This window comes from Cheilinus undulatus, linkage group 13, assembly GCF_018320785.1.
Source record: "Cheilinus undulatus linkage group 13, ASM1832078v1, whole genome shotgun sequence".
Lineage (NCBI taxonomy): Eukaryota > Metazoa > Chordata > Actinopteri > Labriformes > Labridae > Cheilinus > Cheilinus undulatus.
In genome coordinates, this window is record NC_054877.1 from 24,572,808 (window position 1) to 24,586,057 (window position 13,250).

Genomic DNA, 13,250 nt, shown 5'->3' on the forward strand with positions numbered 1-13,250 from the left:
ACTCTAACAGACATAACAGCTGACGCTCTGGGGAACTGAGCACATTCATGTTCAGCAGGATGAATTGCTGCCTGGAGTCTGCCAATTAAGAAAAAAACAACTTGTTAAACATTGTGCTGATGCTGCAAGCTTTTACTTAACCACCTGCTGTTACAGCCAAAGAATACAAATAATTAGAAAACAGGTGTGTTTTCTGTAAAATGACCCCAACATTTGGTTAAAGGTACACACTACCCTCTAATACACTCATTTTAGTCATGTGTTGACTCCTGTGAGGTTGCACAGCTGTCTTACACTTTCCTGAATCAGTTTTTTTTTCCAGGTTTGTTCTTGCTGTTGTATTTACAAAATAGAAATATAACAAAAATTCATGTAACATGACTGTTTTAAAGTGCTTTCTCAAACTGGAGCACCTTTTGATTTCAGTTCTTTTCAGTTTCAGATGTCTTAAAAGCCAGTTTGGTAGCTAATAAATGTGAAAAACAGATAGTTTCGTGGTAGGAAAGATTGGAGGTCATTAAAACAGGGCCCAAACTCTGATTATGTTCAGCTTATTGCGAGCTCTGAGCTCTGGGCTGTTACCTTGAGGGAATAATGACGTCACTGTGCGGCTGGTAAAAGGGTGGCTGGAAAGGACCAAACCCATGGACCCCATCCAGAAACACTGTAACAGTCCAGTGAAGCAGCTAGGAGGTGTTCAATTTCATCCAAGTTGATGTTGCTCCTGCCAAAAAGCCAAATTTGTGTGAAAAGGTCCACCACCTTCCTGGCTTTACCTGCAGAGCTCCAAACCACATACCCAGGGGTAGTTTGGTTATGAATGAAATTGAGCCTCTGCAGAACAAGGCTGAAGAGCATGCTTGGCAGGAGCGAAAGGTGTGGCAATCACATGTTGTCTAGTTAACTGGGAATATCTGCCAGCGGAGGCCATTCCAGATTAATGTGCAGCAGGTGTTGGTCGTCTAGACCAGCAGAGAGAAGCACACTAGCTGAGTAATTGAAAGTGCAGGTGCATCTTGGGCTGCAGCCAGCATGTGGGGCTGCTGTAATGTTTCTAGCTGCATGACATCTCACTTTTAGGGCTTCGGTTATTACATAAAATGCCTCCAGTCTCTGATGGAAAAAAACAGCGCCTGAGGAATGCCAGATTTTATTGTAAACCACCTCTCAGCCATTATGGACTATTGTTTCTCTTACATTGATGGCTATTAATGTAATTTCATAAGTTTCTGGGCTTGTTGAAGTGATACAAAATGACTTGGCAAGCGTTTTGGAATAAAACCCCTCTGACTTTGTCCACTTAATCATAAAAACCTGGTGGGTTTGGCTTCCTGTGTTTACATAGAGCATTCAGAGCCAAGAAATACAACAAAATGTGCTTGAAAAAGTCAGTCGTAGTGGGCAACACAGACAGGATAATGTCACCTGATAGTGAGTGATATTGGGATAATGGTTTGAAGTAATTGTCCCATAATGGTTACTATGGTGTAAGTGTAGCCTTTCAATGAGCAGGGTGCGGCTAATTTCTTCTAATTTACCAAGCTTGGGTAACTAAAACAACCTTGGTTTGCACTTTTTAAAAAAGATATCAAAAAAGAGAAATAAAATGAGCAATTTGACTGCATTCCAGCTGATTAGTGGATCCCTGTCTGATCCGATCAGTGTTAAATTTACTGTTGCTGTAGCAGTGATGTCGGTTTTATTCCCTGACCTGTATGGCTGCTCCTGGCTCGAGGCCCTCGCTGGCTATCAGTCTCCAGGGCTAAGAGGATAATGTGTTAGCTGATATCTTAGCTCACTGTGGTGCTGAAATGGGAAAAGGGGGAGTTTGGAGGAGGTAATGATGGACCACTTTGATTTCTCCTGAGAAATAGGAAATTCAGGCCCAGTCTGAGAGGGCTTTGACTAGACTAGATCTGCACACATGAGCAAATGCAATGGTTTCCTGCATGCTGACATTATGTAATTTCTCTAATAGATGGCTGCCCAAATGCATCAAACTACTTCTAGCATCTTTTGTGTTTGCTTACAAAAAATAGTTACAATGCAGTTTGAAATCAGATGCATCGTTTTCAGAAAAAGGCTATATAAAAAGGAAAACATTTTCTGTGTTTTAAATAGCCGACTAGGACTAGGATACATGACTGCCTGGGCTGGGTAAAATGAGTGTGACTGCAGTGCCAGGCGAGGGTCCTCTTTCTCTCCTCACACTGAGCCTCTCCAGTCATGGATCACAGAGCTGGAGAAGCAGCTAATAGCTCTTTCTAGCTGGGCCTGTGCTAAATACTCCCTCCGCTAAAATTATTCCTCAGGGAATCAATGGGCCCATTCTTTTGTGAGCTGTAGTTTGCTTGATGGTCCCAACCTCAATGTGAAACATTAGACAGCAATGGGGAAAACATAAAACATAATACTTGTGTGACCAGCTTGTCATTGGCTCTTCAGTGGCTGTGTTAAGAATTTTGCCCAAGATAGCAGATTGAGTGAGTGAGAGGCTAGTGAGGGTAACAGGCTCCCCGTGGATCAAATTGCAGCACTGATGCACAAAATAGGAGGGGCTTTTGATGGGTATCACTGTAAATATTTTGGGTTGCCTTTCTTGTTTTCAAAAAGATATAAACATACAATTACAAATTATTTTTTAAGCCACAGAAGCAGAGTGACCATGGACATGTCAAAGCTGGCTTGTCAGCCTACTGGTTAACAAATGTGCTCAGATAGACGTGCATTAATTTGTTTGGACTGAAATGAAGTCAATGTCTATGCCATGGAATTTGAGACACTATATGGACAAAAGTATTTTTCTATAGCTGTAGTTATTGAATTCAGGTGTTACAATCAGACCTGTTGCCACAGGTATATGAAATTAAGCACCTAATCATGCAGCCTCCATTTGCAAAGATTTGTGATACAAAATAGGTCGTTCTAAAAAGCTCAGTGACTTCAAGCGTGGTACTGTGATGGATGCCAGCTTTGCAATAAGACGGTTCATGAAGTTTCATCCGTACTATATATTTTACAGACAACTGTAGGGGGTATTATTAGAAAGTGGAAGCGTTTAGGAACAACAGCAACTCAGCCGCGAAGCAGCAGACCACATAAATTGCAGAGTGGGGTCAACAACTGCTTAGTTGCTTGGTGTGTAAAAGTCGAAAAATCCAAAGCTAAAAAACCTCTGGTGATTCCATAGCTGAAGAGCTCTGAATTTCCACTGGCATTAATGCAAGCACAAAAACTGCGCAGCAGGATCTTCTTGGAATGAGCTTCCATGGCCGAGCAGCTGCATGCAAGCCTCATATCATCAAGTCCAATGCCAAGCGTTGGAAGGACTGGTGCAAATCACAATGACACTGGACTGTGTTAATGTGTTTTGTGGAGTGATCACTCAGGCTTCTTTGGTCGACAGTTAGTTGGATGAGTCTGGGTTTGGCGGATGCCAGGGATTTATTACCTGAGTGACTGCTCCCAGTGTTTGAGTTTCCCTCCTTGTGTTTGGTTCTTCATATATCCTCCTGTGTTTTCAGTGTTTCCTTAGTTTAGCTTCTTGTGTGCAGTTTTGAGTCTTTGTGTGCTTCTTGTGTAATGTTCCATGTTTCCTGTTTTAATTTGTAGTTGCCTTCCCTTGTGTGTGATTCTAGTTTTTCTTCCTGCTTCAGTTTCCCTCCTTTGTAATCACCCTCACTAGTTTCACCTGTGTCTTGTTATCCACACCTGTTTCTCCTTGTGCAATCACTCCCTGTGTATATAAGTTCTCTGGTTCTCCCTGTTCTTTGTCAGTTCATCAGATGTCTTCCCTGTGTGATTCCCAGTCTGCTCCTCATGTTTTTCCCCGTGTTTTTCCGGTGTTTTGTTTCATGGACTTTGATTAAGTAAGTTTTGTTTTTTGGTGTTTTCCCTTGTGGATCATCCTTTTTCAACATGTTTGACTTCAGTTTGGTTTAATTAATTATCCTTTTTGTTTGTTTATCTGCATTTTGGGTCCTCTTTTGAGTTTTCTGCTACAAATCTGACAGCTTCTAACATTGTGGCAACAGTTTGGGGCAGACCCTTTTCTATTCCAACATGACTGTGCCACAGTGGACTAAGCAAGGACTATAAAGACATGGTTTGATGAGTTCAGTGTGGAAGAACCAGCGCAGAGCCCTGACCTCAATCCCATTGAGCACCTTTGGGATGAACTGGAATGGAGATTGATTGTTATTCCTCAGTAGCTGCACACGCGCAGCTTGTTAGAGGCTACGTCATATGCTTTGTTGCTCTGATTGGCCCGTAGAGATGTGACAGACAGAACGTTCCCCCAATCATACTCCGAGGATTTTTCAAAGCCTCTGCCTTTTCTCAAACGTTTCCTATTGAAGCTTTACCAGATGAATGTGTGAAACGCATCCATCTGGCGTGTCAAGTTACATGTGTGAACCATACCAGCTGAATTTTTCACTTCGACTCTAATCTGCCACTTTCCTGCCAGCCCACTTATATGTGACAAGTGAAAATCAAATGATATCAGTTCTTGGTTGCAATTTTGTTACTGCAATTAGTAATAAAAACAAAATAAAAATGGTCATAGTTTGTATTTCTAATTTTCTTATTTAGGATATATTAACGTTTGGATAGTGATGTGAAGTTTGCAGTCTGCATGGCAGGACTTAGAGAAAAACCTCCACAGATCAGGTGACATTGCTGTCTATCTCTGTTTTCATGTTGAACGTTAATGCATGCATCTCAATGGGATGTTACAGGGCTTTCAAAACTACATTGTAGACCAGGGAGGAGAGCAGTTAGCGGGTTAAGGCTGTGACAAGGGGCAGAGCAGAGAGGAAATACAGAGGGAAAAGGCAGCATAAATCAAAATCCTGCAACTTCCTGCATGTTTGTGCAGATGTATCGACATTTCTTCAAGTTCTTAACAGCAAAACTACTGGGAAAAAATCAGAAAATAACATCTGATATCTTTGTCTCAGTCTTAACGTTATCTCAATGTTGGTTACCCATGCTTCATACTCTCCCTGAAGGTTGAAAATATGGCTTGGTGGGTGTGTAAACAAGCTTTCAGGAGCAGTTCAGCACAATTTTTTTGTGAATTCAAATATCTATGCAAAAGTAGCTCTACTCACTTTGATGAAATTTAGTTATCCTTTTTGATAGTGAAGTGGTCCAATAACTATTTGCTTGATTTCCATTGAAATATAACAGATGATTCCATCGCCATATGTAGTGACATCAGCAGCATAGAGAAATTAATAAAGAATGGCCTTCAAACACAATCAAGTACATTTCAGTATTTTTAGAATGGCTTGATTAAGTCAGGATCAGAACAAAGGAGGAACTGGGGTGGAGGAGGGTCGCAAGAGCAACTTGTAGTGACCGGCAGAGCATAGCTAGGCAATTTAAATAAGGCAGCCTGAGTGGATTAGCCAGTGGAACAAATCGGCTGGCCACCAGCTGATAAGGGCTTGCGTAAGATCAGCTGATCTCAATTGTAACCACTCTTTCCTCCCTGAACTAACGCTATACGCTTGAGTTCTACAAGTCTCACCTTAGAATTGTATTTGTTCTTGAAATGATTAGCCTTCTAAATGCTACTCTGTTTATGGTGAACATGTTTAACATCATGCTCACTTTTCCAATAATCATTTTGAACATGCTAGTATGTTAACACTATAATATAGCTGCACATCTTCAAAGAGCCACTTGCATGTCTGTAGACTTTCAGTCTACTTGAAATAGATGATTTATGTTTTCCGTTCAAATTGTCCAGTATTTGGTAGGAAACACACCCACTAGGGATAATTTTATAACATAATGAAATTTCCTATTTTCTGCAGCCAGCACCTTGAGACAAAGGATCAAAGATGAACCACAGTCTTTTTGTCTGCATCCACTTTTTTATGAGGCTCCACAAAAATCTGAAATCGAGCAAAGCATTTAGTGGAAAAACAAACATCTCTATTTCAGCCTTTTATAATGCTAATCATGTTCTTTTTTCAAGAGGTACTTTTTAATCTTCCAGTAATTGTTTCTTTCAGTCAACCACAAGGATCACTACCCTTTACCCTGAGAGTTCAGACGGGCCCTCAACCACAACATCTCCGCTGTCTCCCCACAAAAACCTAGTATTGGACACTTACTTGCTCAATACTCAAACCTGCCAGGATTTCTAAGGTCTTTGGCTCCATAAATTGATTATTGAAGATCCGCACAGACTTTCCCAGCTGATGACATGGGCCTTTTTTTCATAAGCTTCCAAAATCAATTTTCTGAGAAACTGAGTTAAAACTCCTCATGGAATTTCATAAATCACAAATTAAATATAAAGAAATGTGTGATGACATAACACTAAAACCAGGCATTTATATTATCTCAAGGGAATGCAAAACTCGCGCGGAGTGGCACAGTACAAATTAAGCAGATTTAGACTCAAGTGTTCACAGCAGACCAGCAGAGTAAAGTACCCAAATCAGCTTAATGTGGCTAAGCCTAAATATTTATAAAATCAGTTGTAATGGGCTTCTCCCCTGGCAGTACCATCCCGCCCAGTGTCACTGTGGATATAAGCTCGAAAATTGTGACTTCTGATGTCAAATGTGAACTTCTATAAAGCCCTTTCTATCTGACAGTCATTTATTTGGCTTCAGATAATCTAGCTGGAGCTGATACAGGACTGCTCATCCACATACTGGGTGTGGAAACCCACGTGAAAATGGTTATTTATTGGTTTTGGTTATTATAATTGTCTGGATGTTGTCTGAATCTGCCTCACCTTCTCAATGTTCCCTTCCCTGTGCCAGACCTCTGCTCAACTTGTCTATTTGGTTACTATTACTGAGCCTTTGTTTGTACTTCAGTGGAAGCTGATATGAGTTGTAAGAGGAGCCTGTTGCTACAAGAGTCTCTGCAAAGGTCAAACGTGGTGGTTTGTTTTTTTCTCAAATTCCTCTGGGATGCCAAATGAGTAACTTTAAGGCTTTTTACCTGTAGGCAATAAGGAGTAACAGCACCCCTGCCAGTTGGTCAATTAGAGACAAACATGTCTTTATGGGCATGCCAGATTGGTGAGTGTAAACATTTCACAATAATAGAAAGAATGGAGGAAGAAGAGTGAATGGTAATTTAGTAGAAATGTTTGATTCTTTATTATCTGTCATGTTCAAATGGCACAAATGTTGAATGTTGTCTGCTATGAGCTTTTTTTGAAGGCAAACAGTAAGTATAGCGATTTCCATCAACAAAAAGCCTGTGGGTATTTTTATCTGAAACTAAGCTCTGTGGCCAAAAAAGAGTTCAAAACACTTTGATGTTTTGTTCATCAAGATAATCTTCACAAATGAGCACCACTTTCATAATTCTTGAAGCATAAAAGCGATTGGCGTAAGAAGCTTCTACACTATATGGATAAAAAGTATTTGCCCACAATTGAAAATGATTGAAATCAGGCATTTCAATCACACCTGTTACCACAGGTGTATGAAATCAAGCACCCAGCCATGCTGTCTCAATTTGCAAATATTTATGATTATGAAACGGGTCATTCTGAAGAGCTTAGATACTTCAAGTGTGGTACTGGGATGGATGCCAAGATGGTTCATGAATTTTCATCCTTGCTGAATATTCCACAGTCATCACTGTAGGTGATATTAGAAAATGGAAGCATTTAGGAACAACAACAACTCAGCCATGAAGCAAAAGACCACGTAAAATCACAGAGCAGGGTCAACGACTGCTAACATGGATGGTGTGTAAAAGTCACCAATGCTCTGCTGGTTCCATAGCTGAAGACTTCCAGACTTCCATTGGCATTAATGCAAGCAAAAAAAAAAAACAAAACTGTGCAGCGGGGGCTTCATAAATGGCTGAGCAGCTGCATACAAGCCTCACATCACCAAGTCCAATGCCAAGCGTCGGATGGAGTGGAGTAAATCAGGAGAACATTACTTGCCTGACAGCATTTTGCCAACTGTGAACTTTGGTGGAGGAGGCATAATGGTATGAGGCTATTTTTCAGGGTTTGTGTTAGGCCCCTTATCTCCAGTGAAGGGCAATCCAAATGCTTCTACATACCAAAACTTTTTGGACGATGCTATGATTCCAACTTTGTGGCAACAGTTTGGGGCAGACCCTTTTCTATTCCAACATGACTGTGCCACAGTGGACTAATCAAGGACTATAAAGACATGGTTGGATGAGTTAAGTGTGGTAGAATTTGACTGACCTGCAGAGAGCCCTGACCTCAACCCCTTCAGGCACCTTTGGGATAAACAGGAGTGGAGATTATGAGCAAGGCTTTCTTGTCCAACATCAGTACCTGACCTCATAAATACTCTACAGAAAGAATGGGCACAAATTCCCATAGTAAGCTACTGATAAGCAAACATCTTTTTTAAGACATGAAACAGACTTCTCTTTTAAGTTAAAGCGGGTATGAAAACCTATGTTTTAATTAATCTACTGTCCTGGATAATAAAACATCTATAACAAATGGCTTTGCAGTTGATTCACATTTTTTATTAAAAAAAATATGGCTATATTTAAAGACATGATAGATGTCTTACACTATTTGTCATTTATTCATTTTATACCCAAGACCCTGTGTTAGTGTTAATTGTACATCTGGGACAAATGAGCCAAGACTTATGTTCAACATTTGTCACAGAAAAAGAACATGGGGATTCCTTGCACAAATAGACCTGAACCTGTGTCAATTGGTCCATTATATTCTGTAGGTGTGGCTGCATTTGTGCTGCCCAAGCCAAGAGTACACCGACCCCACAGAGTCGGCCTCATTCCTTAAGCTTCATCATCAAATGGAGACCTTATCTCAGTGGTGGACCGTAGGATGGCAAAGAGCCAAGAACACATGCTTCTTCCTTACTTCTCTGCCTTCAGATAAGTGCTTGTTGCCTGGGATATAGCTTATTTGTTGGTCACGTCAGGCCGGAGAGTGACAAGAAGTACACAAGGAATGTTAAGTGCTTGGTGTATCAGAAAACATCAAAGAATGCAGGGCGCCTCAGGGAGCCCGTAAAATTAATGATCCAGATTGACTTGGGCACAAACAAAGAGAGGAGAGAATGGGCTTCTGTATGAGAAGGGTCACAGTTCAAGTTCCTGTGTGTTTTACAATCTGCTGAACCATAATGTTTCACCTATTTAAAAACAGGCAGGCTTTACATCCTGGATGTGGCGTCAGTTTGAGAGGAATCTGGGCACCTGACATGAAATGGAAACTGCTTTGATTTGGTATTGGCTAACTAAGAGGATAATTAAAGGACATGCTGCAAATCCATTTACTACAATCATTTTGTCTGCTTCTAAACCACGAGGCAAGCAGCGTAAGGTCCCTTAAGGATCTGAGTTCATGTTACTGCTTTTGAGTTCACCAGTGAATCATGTAGCTCTTTACTATATGTAACAAGAGAACTGGTCAATAAAAGAAGAGCTGTATGTAAGAGTAATAGTTTCAAGGCATCACAACATTATAATACATGGTTTTAGAAAAACTTTATCCTCAAACATTACACTTAAGTTTGTAAAGACCAAATGGCAGAAAGCAATGTCAATATATTTGGTTTCATAAAACACCATCATAACTTACTGTAAAATAAAAAATAAAGTTGTGTGTGTCTTTACTGAAATTATACAAATAACAGTGGCTTTTTTAATATCACCATGGTCCTCTCTAGAATAGCTCTCTGACAGTACATTCCTTTATACAGGTCAAGCAACATTTCACAATAAAACCACCTGGGGCAGAGATGGGCATTTTGGCTCATTATTCAATAAGCTCCCTGAATGACAGTAAGCAGTTTGCAGCATGCAAGAGCGTGGTTTAGATTCCTCCTCTTGCTTAAGTAAACAAATAGACTGTGGATGGATAAACCCAGTATGTTTTCACCATTTCACCAGCTCCTGTAATGCAAGTCTGTGGCTCACTAATACCACATATGTGAACCGTTTCTTTGCAGATGACATCACCCCACAATACACTTCAAATATTTTTTAAACATGGTTTCTGTCAGTATAGCTAGTGCTTATCATGCTGATTTGTATTTATTTTTCTGAAAAGTTTTGTTTTAATCCGCTGGCAAATGCAGCTGCTGAAGCATTCTTTATGATTGGTAGAGTGTGAAAAGAACAGCATAACAATCTCTAGATCAAGAATCACTGACTTTTGTATAACTCTGAATATCTGCTTCAGAACAGCACCAGAATCTGCTCTGTTGTGGACTGTATCCACCTGAGGGATCTTTGTATAATTTATAAGTTCTTTTGCTCCACTAGCCAGTCATCACTGGGCAAACTCTGGCTTTAAAAGCATTTCCAGCACATGTCAAAGTTGGGGTACTTTGGCTTCATTTTTCACACAATGGAAGGAGATGGAGACCCATTGTCAGTCTTATTTACAGTGGGCAGCCCATATGGCCATTTCTTTAAGAATAAGAAACCGTTTCTGTTACCAGATTACCAGTTGAGTTCCTGAGGAATGTGTTGAGATCATTTGAACACGTACTAAAAAAATCCCAACCTGGATGTCCTCCAAATACCACCAGCTGGCCAGATGCTTGTGTGGTGCCCAGGCTGCGCTCATGTCCATGGTAACAGCCTCTCCCCACCAAGCAGCAGAGAAAAGCCAGAAAAGCTGCGTCCTGGGGGAGCTGTAGTGCCAGTGGCGCCTGCATGAGTGTGATATAAATCCTGGCGTCTTTGAAAATAATTAGCACGGGGATCAGGGCAGGGCAGTCTCCCCGGCCTGGCGCTGAAGAGGAGACAGGTGCCACCAGTGGCCTAAGCCACCAGAGCTGCACCCCTGTAGTACAGAGCAGGCAAAGGCTGGGAGAAAGAATGCCAACCTTGATTTAACAAAAGAAAGAGCCCCACTGGTCAGCCCACTCTTGTTCCTTTTTTGTCTTCCTGCAGCCACATTTTAGGACTGTGGGAGTCTGCTGGGAGGGGGATTTGTGTGACTGTTGGAAGAGAAAGCTGCAGGAGAATTAGGTGTGAGGGGTGGGATGTTTGTGTCCAGCCCTGTGACCTGACCATTGAACTCACCCCCTGGTATGATAAAAGCTTTGTTTTTATCAGGACCAGTCCAATGCAAACAGATGATCAAGAATTTTTTGAAAAGGAGGGCTTTCCACGTAGCAGAAATAAATTCTGAGTCCTGGGCTCAAATTAAGAAGATCAGGTCAGTTCAGGAAACACAAAGGAAAAGATTTAATGTAGACTGTATTTTCCATTAACAAGGAGATGACACTTAAGGTCTCAGTGTGCTAAAACTGACATTTCTGAATCTTCTTTCAGTCTAAAAACCTCTCAAGTGTCAGTATCAGGGGAGCTTCCCACTCTAACAGAAAGCAAGGACAAGTCCAAGTGAGTATTACAGATGTAAAAGAAAAGCAGAATTTGAAATTTAATCTTTCTTTTTTCCTTCTGTATCTGTCACTTTGTGTGAATAGTGCAACACCATGTCATTGAGGAAAACTGCCTGAAAGCGGGCTGTTTTCTCCATTTGCACAAATCTGAAAAGACAGTGTGATGCCAAAGGAGGCTGTGATTTCCAGGCATTTCAACCATTTTGAACAATTCAGATCTCTTAAATACACCTCCACCTGTAGTTAATGTAAAAATTATGCCTTCTACACACCGGAGGACATTATAAAGACTTAATCTGACACCCTCCCTCATCTAGAAATAATGTCTTAGACTGTGACTAAAAATTCTGTAAGTTGCTTAGACTTCATTACAGGATCATGAAGAGTCTAGATAGAGCTGGATTCAGAAATACAAATGCTTCTTGGCCTCTACAGCTTCCTGCTGTCTAACAATAAGACTTCTGCTTGCACTTTTGTAAAGTTTAATCTTTACAATAACTCTCACCGCTACCAGTGTCATAATTACTAATGTAATGTAGCCTACCTTTTGTGATGTCCAGTCCCCATTTACAGTTGAAACCAGAAGTTTACATACACTTTATAAAAAGGCACATAAACTTTTTTTCCTCACCGTCTAACATTAAATCAGATTAAACTTTTCCTGTTTTTGGTCAATTAGGATTACCAAAATTATTTCTATTTGCTAAATGCCAGAATAATGAGAGAGATCATGTTTTAGACAATTTTTTTATTATTTTCTTGAGAGTCAGAAGTTTACATACATTTAATTAGTATTTGGTAGCATTGCCTTTAAACTGTATGACTTGGGTCAAATGTTTTGGATATGCTTCCACAAGCTTCTCACAATAGTTTGCAGGAATTTTGGCCCATTGCTCCTGGCAGAACTGGTGTAACTGAGCCAAGTTTGTAGGCCGCCTTGCTCGCACATGCCTTTTCAGCTCTGCCCATAAATTTTCAATGGGATTGAGATCAGGGCTTTGTGATGGCCACTCCAAAACACTGACTTTGTTATCCTTAAGCCACTTTGTAACCAGTTTGGCAGTATGCTTAGGGTCTTTGTCCATTTGGAAAACCCTTTGCGCCCAAGCTTGAACTTCCTGGCTGATGTCCTGAGATGTTGCTTCAGTATTTCCACATAATGTTCTTTCCTCATGATGTCTATTTTGTGAAGTGCACCAGTCTCTCCTGCAGCAAAACAAACCCACAACATGATGCTGCCACCCCCGTGTTTCACAGTTGGGATGGTGTTCTCAGGCTTGCAAGCTTCCCCCTTTTTTCTCCAAATGTAACGATGGTCATTATGGCCAAAAAGTTCAGTTTTAGTTTGGTCAGACCACAGAACATGTCTCCAAAAATTAAGGTCTTTGTTCCTGTGTGCATTTGCAAACTGTAATCTGGCTTTTTTATGTTTCTTTTGGAGTAATGGCTTCTTCCTGGGAGAGTGGCCTTTCAGCCCATGTGGGTACAGGACTCGTTTGACTGTTACCAGCTTCAGCCAGCATCTTCACAAGGTCTTTTGCTTTTGTTCTTGAGTTGAGATGCACTTTTCGGACCAAAGCACGTTCATCTCTGGGACACAGAATCCGTCTCCTTCCTGAGCGGTATGATGGCTGGACATTCCCATGGTGTTTAAACTTGAGTATAATTGTTTGAACAGATGAATGTGGCACCTTCAGGCATCTGGAAATTGCACCCAAGGATGAACCAGACTTGTGCAAGTCCACAATTCTCTTCCTGATATCTTGGCTGATTTCTTTTGATTTTCCCATGATGTTACACAAAGAAGCAGTGTGTTTCAGGTGTGCCTTAAAATACATCCACAGGTGTGCCTCTAATTAACTCAAATGTTGTCAATAAACC